Source organism: Bos grunniens, chromosome 21 (assembly GCF_055505025.1).
Source record: "Bos grunniens cultivar Pamir isolate PY7600 chromosome 21, Bosgru_T2T1.0, whole genome shotgun sequence".
In the NCBI taxonomy this organism is placed as follows: domain Eukaryota; kingdom Metazoa; phylum Chordata; class Mammalia; order Artiodactyla; family Bovidae; genus Bos; species Bos grunniens.
This window is the reverse complement of record NC_141185.1, coordinates 34,851,369-34,876,712: the sequence shown is the minus strand read 5'-3', so window position 1 is coordinate 34,876,712 and position 25,344 is coordinate 34,851,369. Positions and strand designations below refer to the sequence as shown.

At 39.1% G+C, this 25,344-nt stretch overlaps 1 long non-coding RNA gene across 4 annotated transcripts in view; it reads left to right on the top strand.

The window, feature by feature from the left end:
- Positions 1-25,344, top strand: part of LOC147349349 (uncharacterized) — a 368,020-nt gene that overhangs the window by 275,473 nt on the left and 67,203 nt on the right. The gene's annotated exons all lie outside the window — the stretch shown is intronic.

The window sequence follows — 25,344 nt, the reverse complement described above, 5'->3', positions numbered from 1 at the left end:
TTGTGGGATGTCTAAAATGAAGACAAACTCTGGGATGATCTCTTTGGTCACTGGTTTTCAAAACTGGTAGCACGTTAGGATCATTGAAGAATCTTTTAAAATACTCAGATCTTTTCCTTAACCAAGATGAGCTCACTCTGAATCTCTGGTGAGGACTGCCCAGGTATAGTATTTTTAAAAATTTCCCTGATGATTCTAATGTTTAGCTATGGTTGAGAACCACTTTAAGTGAATGATCAAAGAATCCTCTATTGTTGATTCAAGATTCGAGCCTATTCATGTACCCGTTGCTTTTTCTCTCTTTTATTTCAGTCTGTAAGTGCACAATGTTGCTTGAACATCTAGACTAAAAGTTAAAAAGCAAATCAATTATCTTTATGTATATACAGTTGATTATTTTAATTTTTATCTGAATGCTTTGGTCTTTGGAGATAGATGCCTAAGAATATCTAGTGTCTCTGGAAACTTATGAATTCTTCTTGGGAAGAGTTTGGGAAGATTTGATCTCTGACAACCTCCTTTCAAGCATAAGTAAAATCCTAAATTATGATTTTTAGGCTATATAGACCTAGTTTGTTAGACCTGAGGGTAGGACAAATTCTCCCTAATTGCTAATCAACAATCCTGAGGAAAGATGAAAGAAACATCCAACATCAAAATCTTCTTTCTCAGTAGCCTAAGACCAAAGAGGGCTTCCCTTGGGGCTCAGGCGGTAATGCAGCCATCTGCCTGCAGTGTAGACCTGGGTTCTATCCCTGATCCAGGAAGATTCCCTAGAAAAGTCATTGGCTACCCACTCCAGTATTCTTGCCCAGAGAATTCCATGGACACAGCAGTCTGGTGGGCTACAATCCATGGGGTCACAACGAGTCAGACATGACTGAGAGACCAAAGATGAAGACTAGAAAGGTGAAGGAAAAGTTTGCCCTTCTTTGTTTTATTATTAAAAGCTTACTTTGAAATAGTTTCCTTTCTGTCTCAATCTACATGAAAAGAAAGAAGGAAAGATGGGTCAGTAGAGGTTTCATTGTCATTGTACAAAGTTATGAGAGAGAAAACAGGACAGACTAATATCCGCTGCTCAGGTGTGGTGGTGGATGAACCAGAGAGTGTCTTCTTGCAGCCCCGTTGTCTAAGAGGTCTATTTAGCAGACACTTGAGTCTCATAGGTGATCTCTATCCCAGGATTGCAGCTCCTTTCCAACCTCTGGTCATTTTTGACTTGTTCAATATCAATGGAAATAGAAGTTAATGAGACAATTATTGTGTCCCCTAGACTGGACTGGGCTAGGTACTTATTCATACAGTATCTTATTTAATTCTTACAGCAGTCCTATAAAATAGCTACTATTATTATACACCATTTGGAGATATTTGTTGTTCAGTCCCAGATTTGTATCCTATTCTGTGACCCCAAGGACTGCAGCACAGCAGGGTTCACTGTCCCTCAGTATCTCCTGATCCGTTAGTTCAGTCACTCACTCATGTCTGACGCTTTGAAAAACCATGAACTGGAGCACACCAGGCCTCCCTGTCCATCACCAACTCCTGGAGTTTACTCAAACTCATGTCCATTGAGTCGGTGATACCATCCAACCATCTCATCCTCTGTCGTCCCCCTCTCCTCCCGCCTTCAATCTTTCCCAGCATCAGGGTCTTTTCCAATGAGTCAGTTCTTCACATCAGGTGGCCAAATATTGGAGTTTCAGCCTCAGCATCAGTCCTTCCAATGAATATTCAGGACTGATTTCCTTTAGGATAGACTGGTTGGATCTCCTGGCAGTCCAAGGGACTCTCAAAATTTTCCTCCAACACCACAGTTCAAAAGCATCAATTCTTTGGTGCTCAGCTTTCTTCATAGTCCCAACTGTTACATCCATACATGACTACTGGAAAAACCATAGCTTTGATTAGATGAACCTTTGTTGGCAAAGTAATGTCTCTGCTATTTAATATGCTGTCTAGGTTGGTCATAGCTTTTCTTCCAAGGAGCAAGCATCTTTTAATTTCATGGCTGCAGTCACTATCTGCAGTGATTTTGGAGCCCAGAGAAATAAAGTTTGTCATTGTTTCCACTGTTTCCCTGTTTGCCATGAAGTGATGGGACCAGATGCCATGATCTTAGTTTTCTGAATGTTGATTTTTAAGCCAACTTTTTCACTCTCCTCTTTCACTTTCATCAAGAGGCTCTTTAGTTCTTCTTTGCTTTCTGCCATAAGGGTGGTATCATCTGCATATCTGAGGTTATTGATATTTCTCCTGGCAATCTTGAATCCAGCTTGTGCTTCATCCAGCCCAGAATTTCTCATGAGGTACTCTGCGTATAAGCTAAATAGGCAGGGTGACAACATAAAGCCTTGGCATACTCCTTTTCCTGTTTGGAACCAGTCTGTTATTCCATGTCCAGCTCTAACTGTTGCTTCCAACCTGCATACAGATTTTTCAGGAGGCATGTCAGGTGGTCTGGTATTCCTGTCTCTTGAAGAATTTTCCACAGTTTGTTGTGATCCACACAGTCAAAGGCTTTGGCATAGTTAATAACACAGAAGTAGATGTTTTTCTGGAACTCTCTTGCTTTTTCAATGATCCAACGGATGTTGGCAATTTGATCTCTGGTTCCTCTTCTTTTTCTAAGTCTAGCTTGAACATCTGTAAGTTCACATTTATATACTGTTGAAGCCTGGCTTGGAGAAATTTGAGCATTACTCTGCTAGCATATGAGATGAGTGCAATTGTGTGGTAGTTTGAACATTCTTTGACATTGTCTTTCTTTGGGATTGGAAAAATGACCTTTTCCAGTCCTGTGGCCACTGCTTAGTTTTCCAAATTTGCTGGCATATTAAGTGCAGCACTTTCACAGCATCATTGTTTAGGATTTGAAGTAGCTCAACTGGAATTCCATCACCTCCACTAGCTTTGTTCGTAGTGATGCTTCCTAAGGCCCGCTTGACTTTGCATTCCAGGATGTCTGGCTCTAGGTGAGTGATCACACCATTGTGAGTATCTGGGTCATGAAGATCTATTTTGTATAGTTCTGTGTATTCTTGCCATCTCTTCTTAATATCTTCTGCTTCTGTTAAGTCTATTCCATTTCTGTCTTTTATTGTGCCCATCTTTGCATGAAATGTTCCCTTGGTATCTTTGATTTTCTTGAAGAGATCTCTAGTCTTTCCCATTCTATTGTTTTCCTCTATTTCTTTGCATTGATCACTGAGGAAGGCTTTCTTATTTCTCCTTGCTATTCTTTGGAACTCTACATTCAGATGGGTATATCTTTCCTTTTCTCCTTTGCCTTTTGCTTCTCTTCTTTTCACAGCTACACATGGACACATGGACATCACCAGATGGTGAATACCTAAATAAGATTTATTATATTCTTTGCAGCCAAAGATGGAGACACTCTAAACAGTCAGCAAAAACAAGACCAGGAGCTGACTGTGGCTCAGATCATGAACTCCTTATTGCTAAATTCAGACTTAAACTGAGGAAAGAAGGGAAAATCACTAGACCATTCAGGTATGACCTAAATCAAATCCCTTATGATTATACAGTGGGAGTGAGAAATAGATTCAAGGGATTAGATCTGATAGACAGAGTCCCTGAAGAACTATGGATGGAGGTTCATGACATTGTACAGGAGGCAGTGATCAAGACCACCCCCAAGAAAAAGAAGTTCAAAAAGGCAAAATGGTTGTTTGAGGAGGCCTTACAAATAGTATCTCCTTGAGCTTGCTCAAACTCATGTCCATTGAGTCAGTGATGCCATCCAACCATCTATCCCATGTCACCCTCTTCTCCTCTTGCCCTCAATCTTTCCCAGCATCAGGGTTTTTTCCAATGAATCGGCTCTTCACATCAAACAGCCAAAGTATTGGAGCTTCACTTTCAGCATCAATCCTTCCAATGAATATTCAGGATTTATTTCCTTTAGGATTGACTGGTTTGATCACCTTTCAGTCCAAGGGACTCTCAAGAGTCTTCTCCAACACCACAGTTTGAAAGCATCAATTCTTTGGCACTTAGCCTTCTTTATGGTCCAGGTCTCATATATCGGTAATGACTACTGGAAAAACCATGACTTTGACTTTACAAACCTTTTTCGGCAAAGTGATGTTTCTGCTTTTTAATATACTGGCTAGGTTTGTCATAGCTTTCTTCCAAGGAGCAAGTGTCTTTTAATTTCATGGCTGCAGTCACTGTCCACAGTCATTTTGGAGTCTAAAAAAATAAAATCTGTCACTGCTTCTACTTTTTCATTTTCTATTTGCCACAAAGTGATGGAACCAGATGCTATGATCTGAGTTTTTTGAATGTTGAATTTTAAGCCAGCTTTTTCACTCTCCTCTTTACCCTCATCAAGAGGCTCTTTAGTTCCTCTTCACTTTCTGCCATTAGAGAGGTATCATCTGCATATCTGAGGTTGTTGATATTTCTCCTGGCAATCTTGATTCCAGCTTGTGATTCATCCAGCCAGGCATTTCACATGATGTACTCTGCATATAAGTTAAATAGTGTAATAATATACTACCTTGATGTACTCCTTTCCCAGTTTTGAACCCAGTCTGTTGTTCGATGTAAGGTTATGTCACTTCTTGACCTGCATACAGGTTTCTCAGGAGACAGGTAAGATGTTCTGGTATTCCCATCTCTTTAAAAATTTTTGGAGATATAGAAATGTACAATTAAGATCAGATAACTCTCCCAAGGTTATTTATCAAGTCATCTAGCTTGTGACTATATTGGGTAACTGAATCTATATTATTTAAAACTGTTATACAATGTATCAGGTATACAAACAGAAAGCCAATTCTGTTTAAAATCCAAGAAAACTTGGGGTGATGTTGTGACTTCTTTAATGTGTATTTTGGCCGTGAGTGTGGTATAGATTCTCAGCGTGTGCACATGCACACACATGTCCGTGCATGTCCGTGCATGCACATATGCGATCACACCACAGTAATTGGTATACTGCTTACTTCCCTATGACCAATAAAGTTAAGTGAAACTATATATTTTACACACTGTCAGCCTCTTCAGTATCTTTGTTCTCTCTGGCAGCAAACTGTATTTTTCTTCAGATGAGTTATGTTCCTTTTGCCGTTTTTACCTTCCAGAGCTTAGAGGATTGACAGAAGTTGCTTATGTATATGCTCTGTGCTGTGTGCTCAGTCATGTCTGACTCTCTGTGACCCCATGGACTGTAGCCCACCAGGCTTCTCTGTCCGTGGAATTTTCCAGGCAGGAATACTGGAGTGGGATGCCATATCCTATTCCAGGGGATCTTCCTGACCCAGGGATCAACACGGCATCTCTTGCATTGGCAGGTGAATTCTTTACTGCTGTGCCTCCTGGGAAGTCCCCATACTACTACACCTGATCTTTGTCAAAAGGCCAAGAAGTGATATGTATATGTGTATATGCTATAAAATTTCAAAGTCTGTTTCCAGACATATGAACATTGAAGGAGTTTGGTAATTAATTTGGTTTGGCATCTTTTTAAGCAAAACTGGTCTCCTGTGAGATGATCTTGCTCTGTTTTCCTCATAGGTTCAATTCAGTGAGGAGTTTCTTTTAGTGAATTATACTTTTTCTCAATTCTAAGGAAGGCTCCTGTTTCTGGATCTCCCCTGTGGTTTCACTTAGGCCAGGCTGGATGGCCCACCATGCCAAGTTGAATTTTCTGGAACAGAATTCGCTCAATGAGCTGTCATCTCTCCAAAATTTTGGATGTGTTTTCAAAATAGCAAATGTGTATTTTGGGAGCCAATTTTTCAAAGGTCAAAACATTGCATTTTCAAAGTCTGGACTAGATTTTTGTTTCTACACACTTGTTCTGGCACATTTAGTTATCTGTATGGGTAGGCAAAGAGCTTAGCCATTTCTCATTAAATTGTGTACATATAGGTATATTTGTGTGTATATACACATATATATGTATATATGCCAAGGTATGTCTAGAATATAGTACATATATGTTTTAGAAGGAAAAATACCAATCAGAAGGTGCAATAGCCAATTTTTATTTACAGTTGGAATGTAAATAGCCTCTTCTAGTGAGAAATCGTTGGTACACATAGCTTGGTGGAGTAGGAACTAGGATTGTTATCTATGAACTGCTGTTGGATCGACTGTGTATCATGCCAAGTTTGGTTTTCTTCAACAATCAAAATGTAGTTGCTCTATTGTACTGTAAGCTACTTTAACTTGCCTACACTAAGATCTATTAAAAAATGATTACATCAACATGCATCATTTGGTAGAGCAGAAATGAAGCTACTGTATTAGAACATTTTCTTACAATCAATGTTTCTCAATTTGCCTCGACATTTACTTTCAATAAGTAACTAGCTTTACCTTGGCATTTATCTAGCAAGAGCGAACTATTATCTTATGACAGTGTTCCAACCCAATGACATTCTCGCTCATATGGATATTTTGAAAAATATATGCAGTAATGAGAAGCACATTAGGAACAGACAAATAAATGAAGTAGCTAGGTAGGTAAATGATAAGTATTATTAAGATTCATATTCAGTAACATAAAAACAAAGTAAAAACATGAAATATATTTTGAAATTTACACTGATAACTTTGCCCAAATGGCCCCTAACATCTCTTCTTTAGGTTAAATATTTTCTTGTAGTTCTTCTTCCTTCTATATTTCTATTTTCTCCCAACAATGAGAGCTGTGGAAGTTTTGATAAAAATCCTTAAACATTTTATGATGAAATTCTGAAAATTGATGCTTCATCTTATAATAGGTACATCGTGCTTGAGTATATACACATATAACTAGTCTTGGGGAAAGGAACAAAAGTTAGCTTGTTTCAAACAATCTGTAATAGCTTCCAGGGTCAGTCAACTGAAAAGAATACTCTAGCCTCTGCTCATGGCCAGAGACACCTAGAGGGTGTTAATAGTAGGGTTGATGTTGCTTATTTTGCCTTTAAAAAAAATTCTATTTTCTTATATTTTGTTGTTTGAGAGTGAGTTTTCCTTTACCATAAGCACAGTACCTACACAGTAGGTATGTGGTGTTCAGTTCAATTCAGTTTGGTCACTCAGTTGTGTTCGACTCTTTGGGATCCCATGAACCAAAGCACGCCAGGCCTCCCTGTCTGTCACCAACTCCGAGTCCACCCAAACCCATGTCCACTGAGTCGGCAATGCCATCCAATCATCTCATCCTCTGTCATCCCCTTCTCTTCCTGCCCTCAGTCTTTCCCAGCATCAGGGTCTTTTCCAATGAGTCAGCTCTTCGCATCAGGTGGCCAAAGTGTTAGAGTTTCAGCTTCAAAATCAGTCCTACCAATGAACACCCAGGACTGATCTCCTTTAGGATGGACTGGTTGGATCTCCTTGCAGTCTAAGGGGAATATCAAGAGTCTTCTGCAATACCACAGTTCAAAAGCATCAATTCTTTAGTGCTCAGCTTTCTTTATAGTTCAACTCTCACATCTATACATGACCACTGGAAAAACCATAGCCTTGACTAGACAGACCTTTTTTGACAAAATAATGTCTCTGCTTTTTAATATTCTATCTAGGTTGGTGATAACTTTCCTTCCAAGGAGTAAGTGTCTTTTAATTTCCTGGCTGCAGTCACTATCTGCAGTGATTTTGTAGCCCAGAAAAATATAGTCAGCCACTGTTTCCACTGTTTCCCCATCTATTTGCCATGAAGTGATGGGACCGGATGCCATGATCTTAGTTTTCTAAATGTTGAGCTTTAAGCTAACTTTTTCACTGTCCTCTTTCATTTTCATCAAGAGGCTCTTTAGTTCTTCTTCACTTTGTGCCATAAGGGTGGTGTCATCTGCATATCTGAGGTTATTGATATTTCTCCTGGCAATCTTGATTCCAGCTTGTGCTTCTTCCAGCTTGTGTCCCTTAATAAGCTACTGAATTTAACTGCTAATTCCCTATGGGATTTTTGGACAAGTCACGGCAACTCTTTGGGTTTGATTTTCCTCATCTGTAAAATGGAGAAGCCTGCTTGATATCTTAAGTCTAAGCCTGCTTGATATCTTAAATCTTTCAAGTATTATGACTCTATTAAAACATCCTCAAAATACCAAAATTATAGTGAGTCAACAGTACTGATGTTCTAGTAAACTAAATTGTTATTTGTGCGATCTTCCTTGCACTCTGTTATCTTTCAGAATAGAAAGTGCATTTACTCATTCAGTACTACTTTTGGAATCAGATCAAGTATTACTGCTATCTCAAGTTCTCACTTTTTATTTTCCATGTAAATGAAATATCTAAATAAGGCATTGTTTTGCTCTGAGGGTCATATCCCATACTTTGGTGGTCAGGTTGCTGTATTCTATATCTTGTGAATTTGATAGCTAGGTGTGTGTCCTCCTGAGCAGTAGTAACACATTTTTGTTGCTAAGTGGCACTCCATATTTGAGGAATAGAATCAAGTCCAGGTTTTTTGAGACCTTCTCATTTTTCATGTAGATGCTTGATCATTGCTGTTGGATGGGATAATCTGCCAAGTTGAAATAACGGTGCAGGTAATATTGATGGGGCTATTATATGATTAATATCACCCAAAGTATCATCATATAGTAAAGAGAAAGAAGCATACTGAGTTAAGTCAAACTCTTCATATGTATTCCTTTTAGAATACACTTTGAACTTTGGGTTTGTTTTTTTATTATTATTAGAGGGGAGTCTTAGCTGATGATTTGACCATGGCTCATTAACAAACTTTGGAGGAAATATTACTTAAGTCAGTGAAAATAATATGTTTAGAAGTCTTGTTTTTCTTAAGTGGAGGTATTTTGTTAGAGAAGCATTTCTCGAAGGTTCTCCTGTTTTAGAATTTAAAAAATAATTCTCAAGTAATAAAGATAACTAAAGCAGGGTAAATAGAATCAATTAATTATCATTTTATTAAGATAAAATAATGCATCATTTCTGTACTTCTGTCTTTAAAACATATAATTCCATTGTATTTGTATTACCAAACACATGTATTGAATTGAATACCTTTATGATTTCACAACTTATAGAAAGTGGAAGTAAAATTGTTAGTCACTCTGTTGTGTTAGACTCTTACAACCCCATGGACTGTAGCCCACTAGGTTCCTCTGTCGATGGGATTCTCCAGGCAATAATACTGGAATGGATTGCCCTTCCTTTCTCCAGGTGATTTTTCCAACCCAGGGATCAAACCTGGGTTTCTTACATTACAGGCAGATTCTTTACTGTCTGAGCCATCAGGGAAGCCCCATTATCTCAAGATAAAAATGACTATGTTAATTAGAGAGACCACAGTAGTGTTTAATTATGAAAGGAAACTGAATTTACCCTGATTTCAAATCCCCTATTTGCTTTATAATCACCAACAGAACAATTCTGTAAAATCATTCTTGGCTAATGACTTTGGGGGAAATGTAAGGTGAATCACCTAATAGCCTCATTAACTCAAATCACTGGCTACAGCTATCCCACTTTCAGATCCTAAGGCTTTCACTACCTTACACACTAATCTTAAAAGCAGTCATGGTTTCCTGTGAGTCCCAAAATATAATTTTAAATATGGCTCAGTTCAACTCTTTTAGATAACTTGCTAACCATAGTCAAATCAAGAATTATCTCTTTTGGATTGAGCAGGGTTGTTAAGATCAAAGGAAAAAAAACTAGTCATAACTCATCGTATTGACCCACTAACTGATCCATGATGTGCGTTATCATCCAGGATCTAAGGCTGTTGAGAGAAGAGCATAGACAGCCTGCTGGTAATCGATTTGGTTCTATTGGATTCAATCTGGCAGATATTTATTATAACTATTTTCAGGGATGTAAAAGATAGAATGATATATAAATTCTAGAACCTGTCCTCTAAGAATATGTATTCAGTTTAAAGGGATGTGATGAGTATAAGCTAGATTTAGAAAAGGCAGAGGAACCAGAGATCAAATTGCCAACATCCATTGGATCATAGAAAAACCAAAGGGATTCCAGAAAAAACATCCACTTCTGCTTCTTTGACTATGCTAAAGCCTTTGACTGTGTGGATCACAACAAACTGTGGAAAATTCTTAGAGATGGGAATACTACCTTACCTGCCTCCTAAGAAACCTTTATTCAGGTCAAGAAGCAACAGTTATAACCAGATATGGATCAGTGAACTGATTCCAAGTTGGGAAAGGAGTACATCAAGGCTGTCACCCTGTTTATTTAACTTATATAAGAGTATATCATATGAAATGCCAGGCTGGATACATCACAAACTGGAGTCAAGATTGCTGGGAGAAATACCAATAACCTCAGATATGCAGATGACACCACCCTTATGGCAGAAGGTGAAGAGGACCTAAAGAGCCTCTTGATGAATGTGAAAGAGGAGAGTGAAAAAGCTGGCTTACAACTCAACATTCAAAAATCGAAGATCATGGCATCCAGTCCCATCACTTCATGACAAATAGATGGGAAAAATGGAAACAGTGACAGAGTTTCTTTCCTTGGGCTTCAAAATAACTTTGGATGGTGACTGCAGGCATGAAATTAAAAGACGCTTGCTCCTTGGAAGGAAAATTATGGCAAACCTAGACAGAATATTAAAAAGCAGAAACGTCACTTTGCTGACAGGGGTCTGTAGAGTCAAAGCTATGCTTTTTTCCAGTAGTCCTTATGGATGTCAGAGCTGTACCATAAAGAAGGCTGAGTGCCAAATTGATGCTTTCGAATTTTGCTGCTGGAGAAGACTCTCGAGAGTCCCTTGGGCTGCAAGGAGATCATACCAGTCAATCCTAAAGGAAATCAGTCCTGAATATTCGTTGGAAGGACTGATGCTGAAACTGAAACTCCAGTCCTTTGGCTACCTGATGCAAAGAGCCAACTCATTAGAAAAGACCCTGATCCTTGGAAAGATTGAGGGCAGAAGGAGAAAGGGGAAACAGAGGATGAGATGGTTGGATGGCATCACTGACTCAATGAGTTTGAGCAAATTCTGGGAGATAGTAAAGGACCGGGAAGCCTGGCATGATGTAGTCCATGGAGTCAGAGTCAGACACGACTGAGGAGCTGAGCAACAACAAAATGATAAGTGTGTGTGTGTGTGTGTGTGTAATAATTCAAAGTAAAAATATAAATGCTATGAGTGATAAAATATGAAACAAAAGTTCTAAGAAAAGAACAATGCTTTTAAATTGAATGGGTTAGAAAAATTGCAGGGATTAATAGCATATGGTAAGCAGAAGTGGGGAAATAACATGAGCAGTGGCAAAAGTGGTGTGGATTGAAAGTGGAGAGCAGGTTATAGTTCTGGTTTGAAAATCATCTAGGTCAGGTGTCGCCAAACATTGTTCATAAAGGACCAGAGAGTAAATATATTGGAATCTGTGGGGTATATGACCTCTGTCATCACAACTCAGCTCTACCTGTGTGGCATGAAGTCAGCTGTGGACGATACATAGAGGTGAGAGTATACACACTGTTAGTAGACATTGACAGTAGTACGGGAGGGTGAGTTTGGAGCTAGCAATACATAAATAAATGGATTTGGTTGTATTCTAATAAAACTTTATTTACAAAAGTGGTGGTGGTCTGGATGTGGCCTGTGAGGTGGGCTGTATCTTGTTGACCTTTGCCTAGTTTAGAGGCTTAAAGTATGTGGCAGTGGGAGATAAGATAATATGGGCCATATTGCTTAAATCCCCTATTGAGGAATTTGTGCTTAAGTTGGTGGCAAATAGGGAACCATTGTTAGTTTTTGAGTAAGTATAATAAGCTATATGTATTTATGCTAATTATATACTAGGTACTGTGATATGTACTTTCTAAGGATGGAATATGAGACAAAGTTGACTGGCTAGTGGGATTTTCCTTGAGTTGGCATCCTTCTAAGGACCTCTTCTATCACAGAACATGAGCAAAAGCCTTAGATACTGGCATTAAAGACTATTTCTAAATATTTCCAGAGAAACCTGTAGTTAATTACACAAAACAAGTCAATTAAATGGCATGTGTGCTATTTCTATTATGTGCCAGGAAATGGGCTGAATATTGCGTATGCAAAGATGAATAAGGCATTAGGCCATGCTTCCATGGTGCTCACAGTCTAGTAGAACATAAAGATATGTAAATAAATTATTATAGTACTAGCTGACATATAGCAGGATGTACAACCTAAAATTGTACTAATTATAAGGGAGTGATTCTATTTAAGGAGGTCAAGAAAAGCATCACAGAAGTAATATTTAAGATGGGTGTTGAACAATATTTAAGCCTATGTCTCCAGAGGAAAAAACGAGATGATTCCAGGACAGTGTACAAAAATATCAAGATGTTAAAGCGGACTAAACATGGCTACTAGTTCACTGTATGTCTTAATTTAATATAAATAATTTTAACTAAGCATAAAGTTGTTAACTAGGTAACAGAATGCAAGAAAATAAAAAGAACAGTAACTTTTTACAGAGGGATCTATTACCGCAACCAAGGTTAGGGGGAAAATGGGAAGAAATTGGAATCATGAGAACCTAGAAGTCTGGAAAAGAGGCTGTGTGGGGCTGTGGCTCAGACACCTGAGGAAGGGCAGCTAATTGCCCAGTACTGGGGTCTCTGAGGGGCCCACTATGAGGCTGGTTCTGCAAATGATAGAAAAATTGCGAACAGAATTTAGCCCCATACATGGGAAGAAACTGCTACATCTGGGCCAAAGAGGTGTTGCTAGGATAATATACACAGTAACAAGAAGTAAACAGGAAGCACACAGGAGAAGGAAGGAATACTTTTCTATCAAAAGTAGGGAGCCTCCATCTATCAAAAATAGGGAGACGCTAGAAATGCAGAAATGCTATTCATGAAGTCCCAGCCTCAGCATCACAAAGCCAAATATAGAGGAAGGTGGGTTTGGAGCTGAGAGACAAAAGTATAGTAACTGCCACCCTCAGTATATCTAGCACATAAGGTATGTATTTGAAGATTAGGCAGAATGTGTAGTTTCATGCCAAGAGAAGGGTCTGGACTTTGTTCTGTGGGTGATGGAAGTCACCCAACGATGGATGGAAGAAGTAATGTACAGCATCATTCTTGGTTTTATAGCACAGCATATTCTCAGTTCCAGTGGAAGCTGGTCTAGTATTCTGCTTTCAGAATGGTTGGGTAATGGTAACACCTGTTCTGTATGTTCTTGAAGAGTTACCACTAAAAGGGGGTGCCAAAGCTTTGCATAACAATGATCCTATGTTTTGGATCTATTAGTAATCATTGTATTAAACTTGTTTTTATTAAGGAAGATTCACTGCTGACTCAGTGGAGTGAGTGTGTGTGTGTGTGTGTGTTTGTGTGTACAGTTTTTTTCCAACTCAGACTCTGTCCTTCTGTGTGTAAACTGAAGCTCTTTTTAGTTTATCTGTTTTAGAAAATGAGCTGGGCATTCTCTGTGCAGAGTGCTAAATGCTCAGGTTTCACTGTGAATTCTCTAGACCAGGCAGATGAATTGTAAGAACAAAGGAAAGAGGCGAGAAAGTCATGGGCAGGAGAGCTGGGCAGAACAGAGAGTGGTCTGTGAGTGTCCAGTAGGATCAACACCTTGGTTTGTCTTCCCCAGAAATATGTTGCTGGACCAAGAAACACTAAGAAATATTGAAAAGTGTTCAGAATCGAGCAGAGTTGTTATGGTGGATCAAGAAAGGCTGAAAAAGACTTAGAAGAGTTAAGGAGGAGGAGTGGGGGATTTCAAGGGGAACTGTTCTACATAATTCAGTGGATAGGGATAAATCCCATTCTCACTCATTAACTTGACTTTTTAATATCTTAAGGTCTTCATCTAATTTTAATAGGGGCATTTAAAATGTGATGGGCTAGAGGAAGATTGAAACTAATAACCAAATTTAGAATTAACATAGACTTATTGATGGGCTTCCTTAGTCTCAACTGTTTGCCCTATTCTTTTCTGTGACAAATCTTTTAAAATAATTATTAGTGCTTCCAAATAGTTTTAAAAAAACTAAAAAAAAAAAAACTCTGAAGCAAAATTATTTCTTCAGTATAGAATTTTTCTATGCCTGGTGTGTCATCATTTAATGGATTTGATATTAATAAATTATTGCAATAGAATCTAATAACAGTGGGTTCTTATGTGACAAGAACAAATTTTCATTGAAAGTGAGAACATATATTATGATTAGAGACAGTGGGCTTGAATTGAAGATCACCACTCCATTAAAATAAAAAATAATGAAAATGATACTAGAAAGGAAAAACATGTCAGATGGAAGCATGCTATAAAGTATAGATTATAAAAAATGTTTTCTATTAACTCTTCATGCTACTAGGGTTTTGATATGTCAACATTTACCCCTAAAAAGTACATTATATCTTGTTAGGTGACCTGTCTTGGGATTACAAATAATTTCACTTGTTTTAACTTGAAGTCTTTGATAATAAGCCATAGATTTCTTATAAACCAATAAATATCCCCAAACTACAAACCCTAATTAAAATACACAGGCAGCAATCCATTCCTGAATTCTTGCCTGGAAGATTCCATGGATAGAGGAGGCTGGCAGGTTTCAGTCCACAGGATTGCAAAGAGTCAGACATGACTGAGCACAACCATAATATTAAGCTAAAGTATGAGAGACACTAACCTCTGGAATAGAGTAAACTAGTAAGAAGCAGTGTAGCTGGAACTTAGGAGGCATTTGTCCATAATGTTGGTATCCTCTTTGAGAGAGAGACCCAAGACCAGGTGAAGCAGAAGCTTCCAGAAAACTCTAAGAAGCATTGGGTGAGGACTGGAACATCTGTGATGTGCTGGGTCTGCATCTTCATGGGGCCTTCACAGCTGTTTCAGCGCAAGCATCCCCGTTCCTGATGCTCTGTCCTTGGTGCTGTGGTCTGAAGGTTTGTGTCCCTCCCTCAAGTGCGTATGTTGAAATCATAATGTTGAGTGTGATGGTATTAGGAGGTGGGGTTTTGAGAGGTGCTTAGGTCATGAGGGCGGGGCCCTCATGAATAGGATTAGTGGCGTTATAAAAGGGACCTCTCAGAGATCCCTCACTACTTCTACCATGTGAGGAAACAATGAGACCTCTGCAGTCTGGAAGAGGGTCATCTTCAGACCCTGCTGGCATCCTGACCTAGGGATTCCAGCCTCCACAAATAAACTTCTTTTGTTTATAAGCTGCTCAGTCAGTGTCTTATCATTGTAGTAGGGTTTACTGCTATAGGGAAGCAGAGGTTGATAGTCACCCAGTATTACTCACCTTCCATGAAAAACAGGACTGGTTAGTTGATGGGCTCAGTGCAAAATGAAAATGAGGCCCCTTGTTCAAAAATGATAAAGATTGAAGATGAAGACCACAGAGCATTAAATTGGGAATGGGGGCCTTCACAGGTCTATGAAGCCAGCCTTATTAGGGATGGTTCTTTCATTTCATTAACTCACTCATTTTTCTAGCATAGATTTAGCATCTACTGTGTTATGGCTTTGTGATCAGTGCTAGGGATACAGTAGGAAATGAGTGCTCTAAACAGTTCAGTCGCTCAGTTGTGTCTGACTCTTTGAGACCCCATCGACTCAGCACACCAGGCTTCCCTGTCCATCACCAACTCCGGGAACTTACTCAAACTCATGTCCATCGCAATGGTGATGCCATCTGACCATCTCATCCTCTGTTGTCCCCTTCTCCTCCCGCCTTCAATCTTTCCCAGCATTGGGTTCTTTTCCGATGAGTTGGTTCTTGGCATCAGGTGGCCAAAGAATTGGGATTTCAGCTACAGCATCAGTCCTTCTAAAGAATATTCACGACTGATTTCCTTTAGGATTGACTGGTTGGATCTCCTTGCAGTCAAAGGGACTCTCAAGAGTCTTCTCCAACACCACAGTACAAAAGCATCAATTCTTTGGTGCTCAGCTTTCTTTATAGTCCCAACTCTCACATCCATACATGACTACTGGACAAACCATATCTTTGACTAGATTGACATTTGTTGGCAAAATAATGTCTCTGGTTTTTAATATGCTGTCTAGGTTGGTCATAGCTCTTCTTCCAAGGAGCAAGCATCTTTTAATATCCTGGCTACAGTGACTATCTGCAGTTTTTCTGAAGCCCAGAGAAATAGTCTGTCACTGTTTCCGTTGTTTCCCCATCTATATGCCATGAAGTGATGGGACCAGATGCCATGATCTTAGTTTTCTGAATGTTGATTTTTAAGCCAACTTTTTCACTTTCCTGTTTCACTTTCATCAGGAGGCTCTTTAGTTCTTCTTTGCTCTCTGTCAAAAGGGTGGTGCCATCTGCATTTCTGAGGTTACTGATATTTCTCCCATCAATCTTGATTCTAGCTTGTGCTTCATCCAGCCTGGCCTTTCACATGATGTACTGTGCATGTAAGTTAAATAAGCAGGATAACAATATACAGTCTTGATATACTCCTTTCCCATTTTGGAACCAGTCTGTTGTTCCTTGTCCAGTTCAAACTGTTGCTTCTTGATCTGTGTACAGATTTCTCAGGAGGCAGGTCAGGTGGTCTGGTATTCCCATCTCTTTAAGAATTTTCCAGTTTGTTGTGATCCACACAGTCAAAGGCCTTGGCTTAGTCAATAGAGCAGATGTTTTTCTGGAACTCTCTTGCTTTTTTGATGATCCAACAGATGTTGGCAATTTGATCTCTGGTTCCTCTGCCTTTTCTAAAAGCAGCTTGAACATCTGGAAGTTCACGGTTCATGTACCGTTGAAGCCTGGCTTGGAGAATTTTGAGCATTACTCTGCTAATGTGTGAGATGAGTGCAATTGTGCGGTAGTTTGAGCATTCTTTGGCATTGCCTTTCTTTGGGATTGGAATGAAAACTGAACTTTTCCAGTCCTATGGCCACTGCTGAGTTTTCCAAGTTTGCAGGCATATTGAGTGCAGCACTTTCACAGCATCATCTTTTAGGATATGAAAGAGCTCAACTGGAATTCCATCACCTCCACTAGCTTTGTTCGTAGTGATGCTTCCTAAGGCCCACTTGACTTCGCATTAGGATGTCTGACTCTAGGTGAGTGATCACACCATTGTGATTATCTGGGTCATGAAGATCTTTTTTGTACAGTTCTTCTTAATATCTTCTGCTTCTATGCTCTAAGGATATGTGTGTTTTGTGTGTGTGGTTGTAGATATTGGGCAGATTTGGAGATGGTGTTATGGTCTTTCTCTAAACATTGCCAAATCCTCTTTCAAAATTCTTGAGACTTCCAGAATCAACACAGGGTCAAAAACTTGTGACATTATTTTATATCTGCATAACACTGTCTGCTATAGCATTTATTCCTCTGTGTTCATCGTAGAAATATGTCATCCTAGCAAAAGAAAAATCCCAAACCCTTTCTAGTCTCTTGAACCCTTCTACCTTTACTTACTTATATGTTTGATATATGACCATAGGTTCCTCTTTTTCATCCAGAATCCCTTCTACAGAATAGAATGAGAAATAGAACACATTCATTTGAGTCCTCAGGTCCATAGAAATATTAACACAATTGATGAATTAACAGGGATTTCTGAGTACCTGTTCTGTGTCTGGCATAAAGGATAAAATCAGAACCCCAGAAGCGGCAACCTTCACTCGTGTTGTAAGGGTAATATTCACACATTCCATCTTCAGTCCCATGGGGTAGTTGGTATTACTAACAATGAGAAAAATAACTTCTCAAGATAAGACAACTAACAAGTGTCAAGGTGGCATATACTTGTGTTAGATGGAACATCTTTTTGAATGGGCTTAATTGGGAAAATCTTCATGTATGAGATGCCCCTGGCACTGAGGGATGGCTCCTTCCCTTGCCCCCTTATCTGAGAACTACCCATGTCCCTCCCTCTCCCAGGGTGTGAGACCGTGTTTGTAGTGGGACACTCCATGTGCCCTCCACGACCTTAAATGTTTGAGTTAAATATAAACCTGGATTCATTAGATGCTCTCTTGGGAGCCTAAAATTGGGACTCAACTTAATTATTCTTTGTTCTCTGGTAGGTAATGTAAATAAAGCCTAGGAGTTTCTTGTTTGCTTTTATTTATTTGGAAGCAGAAAAAGTCAGTCTGATGTAGGAACAGAGAAGTAGAGGAGAGATAGAGCCTTGTAAAGACAGAAAGAAAAAGGGAAGGAGAGAAAGAGCAATAGACAGACACAGAAACACATACACACACAGAAAGGCATAGAAAAGACAGAGACACATGCAGACTCACATGCATACTGAGGAACGGAAAGATTGAGACAGAGACAAAGAAAGAGACACAGAGAAAGAAGAAGACGAGGAGGAGAAAGATTAAAAAACTAAGAAGTAGAAGTGGCCTTTTCACTAGTACAGACCCTGTGTGACTCTCCTGTCAGCTACATGGATGGTGTGTATGAGTTTAGTCACTCAGTTGTGTCCAACTCTTTGCAACCCTTAAGACTCTGACCTTTCAGGCTCCTCTGTCCGTGGGATTTTCCAGGCAAGAATACTGGAGTGGGTTGCCATTTTGTCCTCCAGGGGATCTTTCTGATCCAGGGATCGAACCTATGTCTCCTGCTTTGCAGGTGGATTCTTTACCCCCTGAGCCATGGGGGAAGCCCTATCTGGATGATGACCAGGACAAGATTTCAGTGTGGAACCAAGGAGTTGTTTATTTCTCTATCCTTTTAACCCGAACTCATCACTTCTAATTCTGGGTTCACTTTGCACTAATGATATAGCAGTGCATTCTTTTTCTTCTTTCCATATTTTTTCTCTTCCTAGATAAACCTGCACAGCTGGTATTTATTTGGGTTTCCTTTTATAGCTTGAAAAATATTTAGGCATGTTTACCACAAGTGGGAATCTGGAAGCAGCTTATGTATACATGCATATTGGCACATTTCTGTTTTGAAACGAGTTGATAATAAACACATTAATTTTTAAAGCATCAGCTGATTAATAGACTCAGGCAGTTTACAGTAACTCCTTTCTTTCCGTCAGGCTCTTCCTGCTCCCAGCTCCCAGTCTTTGAAAACCAATGCTGGTTTTTGAAGGTAACATTTAGGAGGATGTGATTAAGAAATCAAATGTCGAATATCTCTGCAAACTCTTTAGTTTCTATGGCAATAACTAAGTAAAATTTAATTCCCTTATCAGGCACTAAAAGCTTAAAGTGATTCCTATTAAATTGATAAATGCAGTAGTGGGTGCCTCTTATCAGAGAAGAGCATCGGCTTGCTTGCCGTTTCATTGTTGGAATCGCTCTGTTATGCTTTATGAATGTGTTCCCTGGAATCCAGGGATAGTAGCTCTCTATCACGTTTCATGGCTTGGAGTACAGGAAGGTATTTGCATGGCTCCCGACCTGGTGGAATGTTTCCAGTACAGCTTCCTTTAAGACTGAAAGATGGATTGGCATAGTTCTCAGAACAGTGGTGTGTGAATCCAGATTGTAATTTTGCAACATCATGTGTCATTTGTGGGGACCTTACATTTACTCCTTGCATGGCAAATATTTTACTTGTTATGTCATTGTTGGACATGCTCTGCTCTGGTCTGTGGGTCTGATTTATACTAAATATATCGTCAGTACTTTTCAGAGGGGTCCAGTGAAACGATGGAGGTTTTCTGGAACAGCAGGCAGGTTACCACCTGTACAGGGAACCCAATATCATTGTGACTGAGAGGAAACCCTCAAAGTCAGGGTGTCACATCTTGAAACAGACTGAAGTTACTGTCTAGGGGTAAGACCTCCAAAGTCAGGTGAAATATCTCCTAGGAGGTAGTCAAATGATAAATTCCAGTAGCTCCAAGGAGACTTGGAAGAGAGAGACATAGTTAGACAGTTGACTCTTGAACAACACAGGTGTGAGCTACAACTATCCACAGATAAGTGAATATTTTTTTTCAATAAATTCTGAAGTACTTCAGGTTCTAAATTATAATCTGAAGTTGACTGAATCCAAGGAGGCAGACAGCTGACTATGGTGCTCAAACCATCTCAGATTTTACTATCATTGGAAAGCACTTAAACCAGTCCCCAAGGATGCTGACGGATGAGTGTGTATGGCTTTGATCTGAAGGTTCAAAAGTCTCATAAGACTTCTTCACACCTAATCCCACACAGCCCTTCCAGATCCATCACTATCTGTTATGCTATAGTCTGTGAATTTTAAGAGTTGATAATGTGCTTTGGATAACCTTGAACACGCTATGTATTTGGGAATCTATTACATTTCCGGCTAGAGTTATATATTTAGAATTTCTTTCCCTCTTTTTAATTATTAGAACCACTATACTTTAGAATAAAAATCAGAGTGCTAAATTATATCTCTCTTCTCAATAGATATAAAATATTTGTTTAAAATGTTCAGAATCTACCTGTTTCTTGTGATCTTTTTTCTTGTTTTTGACATCATAGTCTCTCTTCCCTAACCAGATGGCATGGCCACACTCAAAAGTAATGTGAAGTATAAATAAAACTGTGTTTATAAAGTTATACATGATGAATAAAGGGAGAGGTACACTGATTAGAGAAAGCTGGGTCACACCACTTTTCCAAGTGTCTGTAAGTATTACAGTGAGCAATTTTTACAAATTGAAGGAGACTTAATACTTCCTTTGTGGCAACATCACCATCACTTCCTGTCTCCATATCTTTATCCATGCTCTTACCTCTGTCTAAAATTCTCGTCCCCATGTAATTGCCCTGTTAACTTCTGTTCATCCTCCCAAACCCAGTATCGGTTGTTACTTCCCCTGTGAAGCTTTACCTACATGATCTAGAAAGTGGTCACCACTCTCTTCTGAAATTGGCAACCACTTACACATAGTGTGATACAAATTATTTTAGGCCCCACATTGTTGTTGTTGTTCAGTCGCTAAGCTGTGTCTGACTCTTTGTGACCCCATGGACAGCAGCATGCCAGGCTTCCCTATCTCCCGGAGTTTGCTCAGACTCATGTCCATTGAGTCGATGATGCCATCCAATCATGTCATCCTCCGTCATCCCCTTCTCCTCCTGTCCTCAATCTTTCCCAGCATCAGGGTCTTTTCCAATGAGTTGGCTCTTTGCATCAGGTGGACAAGGTATGGGAGCTCCAGCTTCAGCATCAATCTTTCCATGAATATTCAGGGTTGATTTACTTTAGAATGGACTGGTTTGATCTTGCTGTCCAAGGGACTGTCAAGAGTCTTCTCCATCACCAAAGTTTGAAAGCACCAATTCTTCAGTGCTCAGCCTTCTATGTGCACCATAGTGATCATTTTACTCCTTGAAGTCAGCAAATGTTCTTTGACCATCTTTGCTACATTAGCACCTATAACAGCGGGTCCCATGGTAGATGCTTAACATATATTTAATGAATAAATACAAACAGAATTCACTAAATCATGATGTGGACAGTAATAGAAATTATGATCCCAGATATGTTTGTGTATATATATATGTGTGTGTGTGTATATATATACATATATATATATAATATATATACACACACATATATATACACATATATATAATAATATATATATACACACACACACACATATATATATATATGTGTGTATATATATATAAAAGAAGGAAATGGCAACCCACTCCAATATTCTTGCCTGGGAAATCACATGGACAGAGGAGCCTGGTAGGCTGCAGTCCATGGGGTCACATAGAGTCAGACACGACTGAGTGACTGAGCATGCATACCTATATATGGATGGAAAAATATCCTAGAAAGATACAACTACACTAAAATATTGAAGTATTCATTTCTTGGTAGTGGTGTTACAGATAAATTTTTATATTTCTTGATTTCTATACTGAACATGCATTTTATAATCTAGGAAACAGTTAATTATGAAGAGAAGCTCAAGGCATTTAAAAGTTTCCTCCGACTTCCTTGACAGAAGTTCCTTCTCTTGCTTGGTTGTCATTTTTAACCCCATGTAGCATGTTGTGTTTCTTGACTGGACTAGTATTTAGTGTGAAGATTACCATTACTGGCCCAGCAGCCAGATGTACAAATAAATATCTGCTCTAAGTTCTCTCTGGTTTACAAATGGTTCTGAATGTAAACATAAATTAAAGCAGAGCATGTGCGTATCCTTCCTACGAGCCCACTTTGAACTGGGAGATAGAGCAAGTGAAGGCTCAGAAGAGCGGGCGGTTAGCGGTCATAGCATCACTCAGGTATTTTAATGCTTCTCTGGTATTTTAGTTTTCAGTTTTCCAACCTAAAAACCCTGAAATTAAAAGCAACCATCTCCCTCTTTCTATTTTGTGCTCTTGTTTCGACTGTTGTTTTATAAAAACTGCATCCTCGCCATTTCAGAGAAGGATTAATATCTCCAAATCTTGTTATTGTGCAGTTGTGCCCCGGTGGTTACTTCGTTTGCACGTTGTAATTATGGATAGTACTAACTGTTCACAAAACTACCACTTTTCCTCTTTATTTTTGCATATATTTCAAATACACATTATAACTTCTGCATCTTCTGTATAGCAATTCCATTTCATGGTGGCACTGCCTTGCACAGCTTTGGTGCAATTCGTAAAGAATTCACATTATTTTGGAGCAGAGCTAAGTGTTAGGTTCAGTGTAAATCTCTTCAAAGCACTTCTTGCCATAATAGCAAGAAGTGCTATTTTTTTTTTCCCAGGGAATGCCATCATTCTGGGTTGCATTTGTTGCTTCCTTTGGCAACCACATGTCCCATCATTGCAAATTGATGGCAGTAAAATTGACCTTTATTATGGCCTTTTTATTTGCTTAACTCCGTAGGATTTACAGCATTATATTTTGTTACCACATTGACTGTTAATGGGAACAATAAAAAAAAAGACTGAATTCTACATATCCTTTTTATTTTCTAATGGCCTTGGCATTATTTACCAACTAGACTTTCAGATTTTAAGATTTTTCTCTTGGACAATACAGGAAGGGCTTTGTAAAACTAAGGCTTCTGCCTTGTGTTAGATGCATATTTCGCTATATACTGTCAAAATAATTAAATGCTTGTTGTAAATTTGGGCACTTAAAATGACAAAACCATTGCATGCAGAAAAATGGAAGAAACAAAAAAATTGTGAAGGAAAAAACCCCAAACACCTACAAGGTCATTCAGACTGCTTCATCTGTACATAATGAACATTTAATGAGGCTTATATTCCAAAGTCTCTCTTTTCTGAGTGCATAATGCATTTATTGTCATATTAATTGTCTGTCTTGTGGCATCCTTAGGATACTGTTCATAGAGAAAAGGTTACATTCTTGGCCAGAAAGTGAGAGCCTGGAGGATCCCAGCCTGGAGACATTCAAAACTCCTTTCAAAGGGAGAGGATTCCATAGATATGAAAGCCTGATCTCTGAGTCTTCATGTGTAAAATTTTTTGAAATTGCTAGTTGCTCAGTGGTATCTTACTCTTTGCAACCCCATGGACTATAGCCTGCCAGGCTCCTCTGTCCATGGAATTCTCCAGGCAAGAATACGGGAGTGGGTCACCATGCCTTCTCCAGGGGATCTTCCCGACCCAGGGATTGAACCTGGGTGTCCTGCATTACAGGCAGATTCTTTACCTTCTGAGCCTCTAGGCTTCATGTGTGGTCAGGAGAGAAAAGGAAGGTAATTGTTCTGAGAGGCATGCGAGTGATTTAAGGCCCAAGCAGGTTTTGCTACCTCTGCTTCCTGCAGCTGGTTAGAGATGGCTAGAGAGGCCTCAGTGTGAGAGCCGCTGACCACAGACACGGAGGGGAAAATGTGCAGATTTGGCCCACATGCTTGGTCTCTGCCAATAAATCTGAGTTTCTGTCATTTTGCTGCCATTTTAACCAGTGTCTATTTCTCCAGTTTCCAAAGAGGCAAATGTTTTAAAAACTATCTACTCACTTTTTCTCTGCAGTGGCATTTCATTTATTGAATGTTCAGGTTTTAAAATAGGATCTGAAATATTACTAAGATTGGTCCTTGTTCATGTTTTTTAATTGGTCTTTAGATATTTCCTGTTATGGGCTCTAGATTTTAATTTAATTTGTTAGTCTGGAAAAAGTAATGCATTTGCAGAATTTAAAAGAAAAACTGGCTGGATCTCTTCAAAAAGTCAATGTTATAAAATTTTTTTTTTAAGTCTCCACACTTGAAAGAAAACAAATGTAAAAATCTAAGTACATAATACCAAAAATTATCAAAAAATGTAACAAGAGAAATAATGAGAAGCATGACTCTCACGTCTATTCCTTCTGTCTCATTTCCAATCCCATGTGCCCTAGAGATGACAAATAAGAACAAACAGTTCATACTTGTTCCTGTGTGTGTATCATAGTGAATGTAATTAGCTCTAGACTGAAAAACACCTGGTCAGTTTCCAAAGATGTGTGATTACAACCAATATTGCAGAAAATAGGTCTATGTATACATTATTTGCCATGTGTGCTGTTGTATGTGTAGGATAAATCGCCAGGGTTCGAATTGCTGGGTCAGCTGCTAAATGTATTCATCGTTTTGTTAAATTTGCCCCCCAAATGCCCTCACAGGCACTCCCACCAGCAATGCAGGAGAGTGCCCTTTTTCCTACCGTCTTGTCAATGAAGTACCCTGTCAAAATGTTGGTTTTGCAAAGTTGACAGGTAAAAATGATATGCCAGAGTATTTCAAATTTATGTCCTCTTACTATGAATGAGATTGGATGTCTTTTTGTACATGTAGATTTCATTTATATTGCCTTTAGGTTTGTTTGTTTTTGTTAACTGTCTATTCATAGTCTCTGCCCATGTTTCTTCTGGGTTGATTGTCCGTTTCCTACTAATTTCTAGGGTCTCTTTAATATTGGGGACATTATCCCTTTTAATAGTGTGTGAGTTGTTTGCATTTTCCCACATTTGTCTTTGCTTGCAAAGTTCTTTTTGTTTGTTTTGCCAAGTGGAAGTTTTTAATTTCTGTGTTCAACGTATCAATCTTTTCTTTTATAATTTTTGGATTTTGTTGTTGTACAGTCGTTAAGTTGTGTCCCATTCTTTGTGACCCCATGGACTGCAGCATGCCAGGCTTCCCTATCACCAACTCCCAGAGCTTACTCAAACTCATGTCCATTGAGTCGGTGATGCCATCCAACCATCTCATCCTCTGTCATCCCCTTCCCCTCCCACCTTCAATCTTTTCCAGCATCAGGGTCTTTTCCAGTGAGTCAGTTCTTCCCATCAGGTGGCCAAAGTATTGGGGTTTCGATTTCAGCATCAGTCCTTCCAATGAATATTCAGGACTATTTCCTTTACGATGGACTGGTTGGATCTTGCAGTCCAAGGGACTGTCAAGAGTCTTCTCCAACACCACAGTTCAAAAGCATCAATTCTTTGGTGCTCAGCTTTCTTTATAGTCCAACTCTCACATCCATACATGACTACTGGA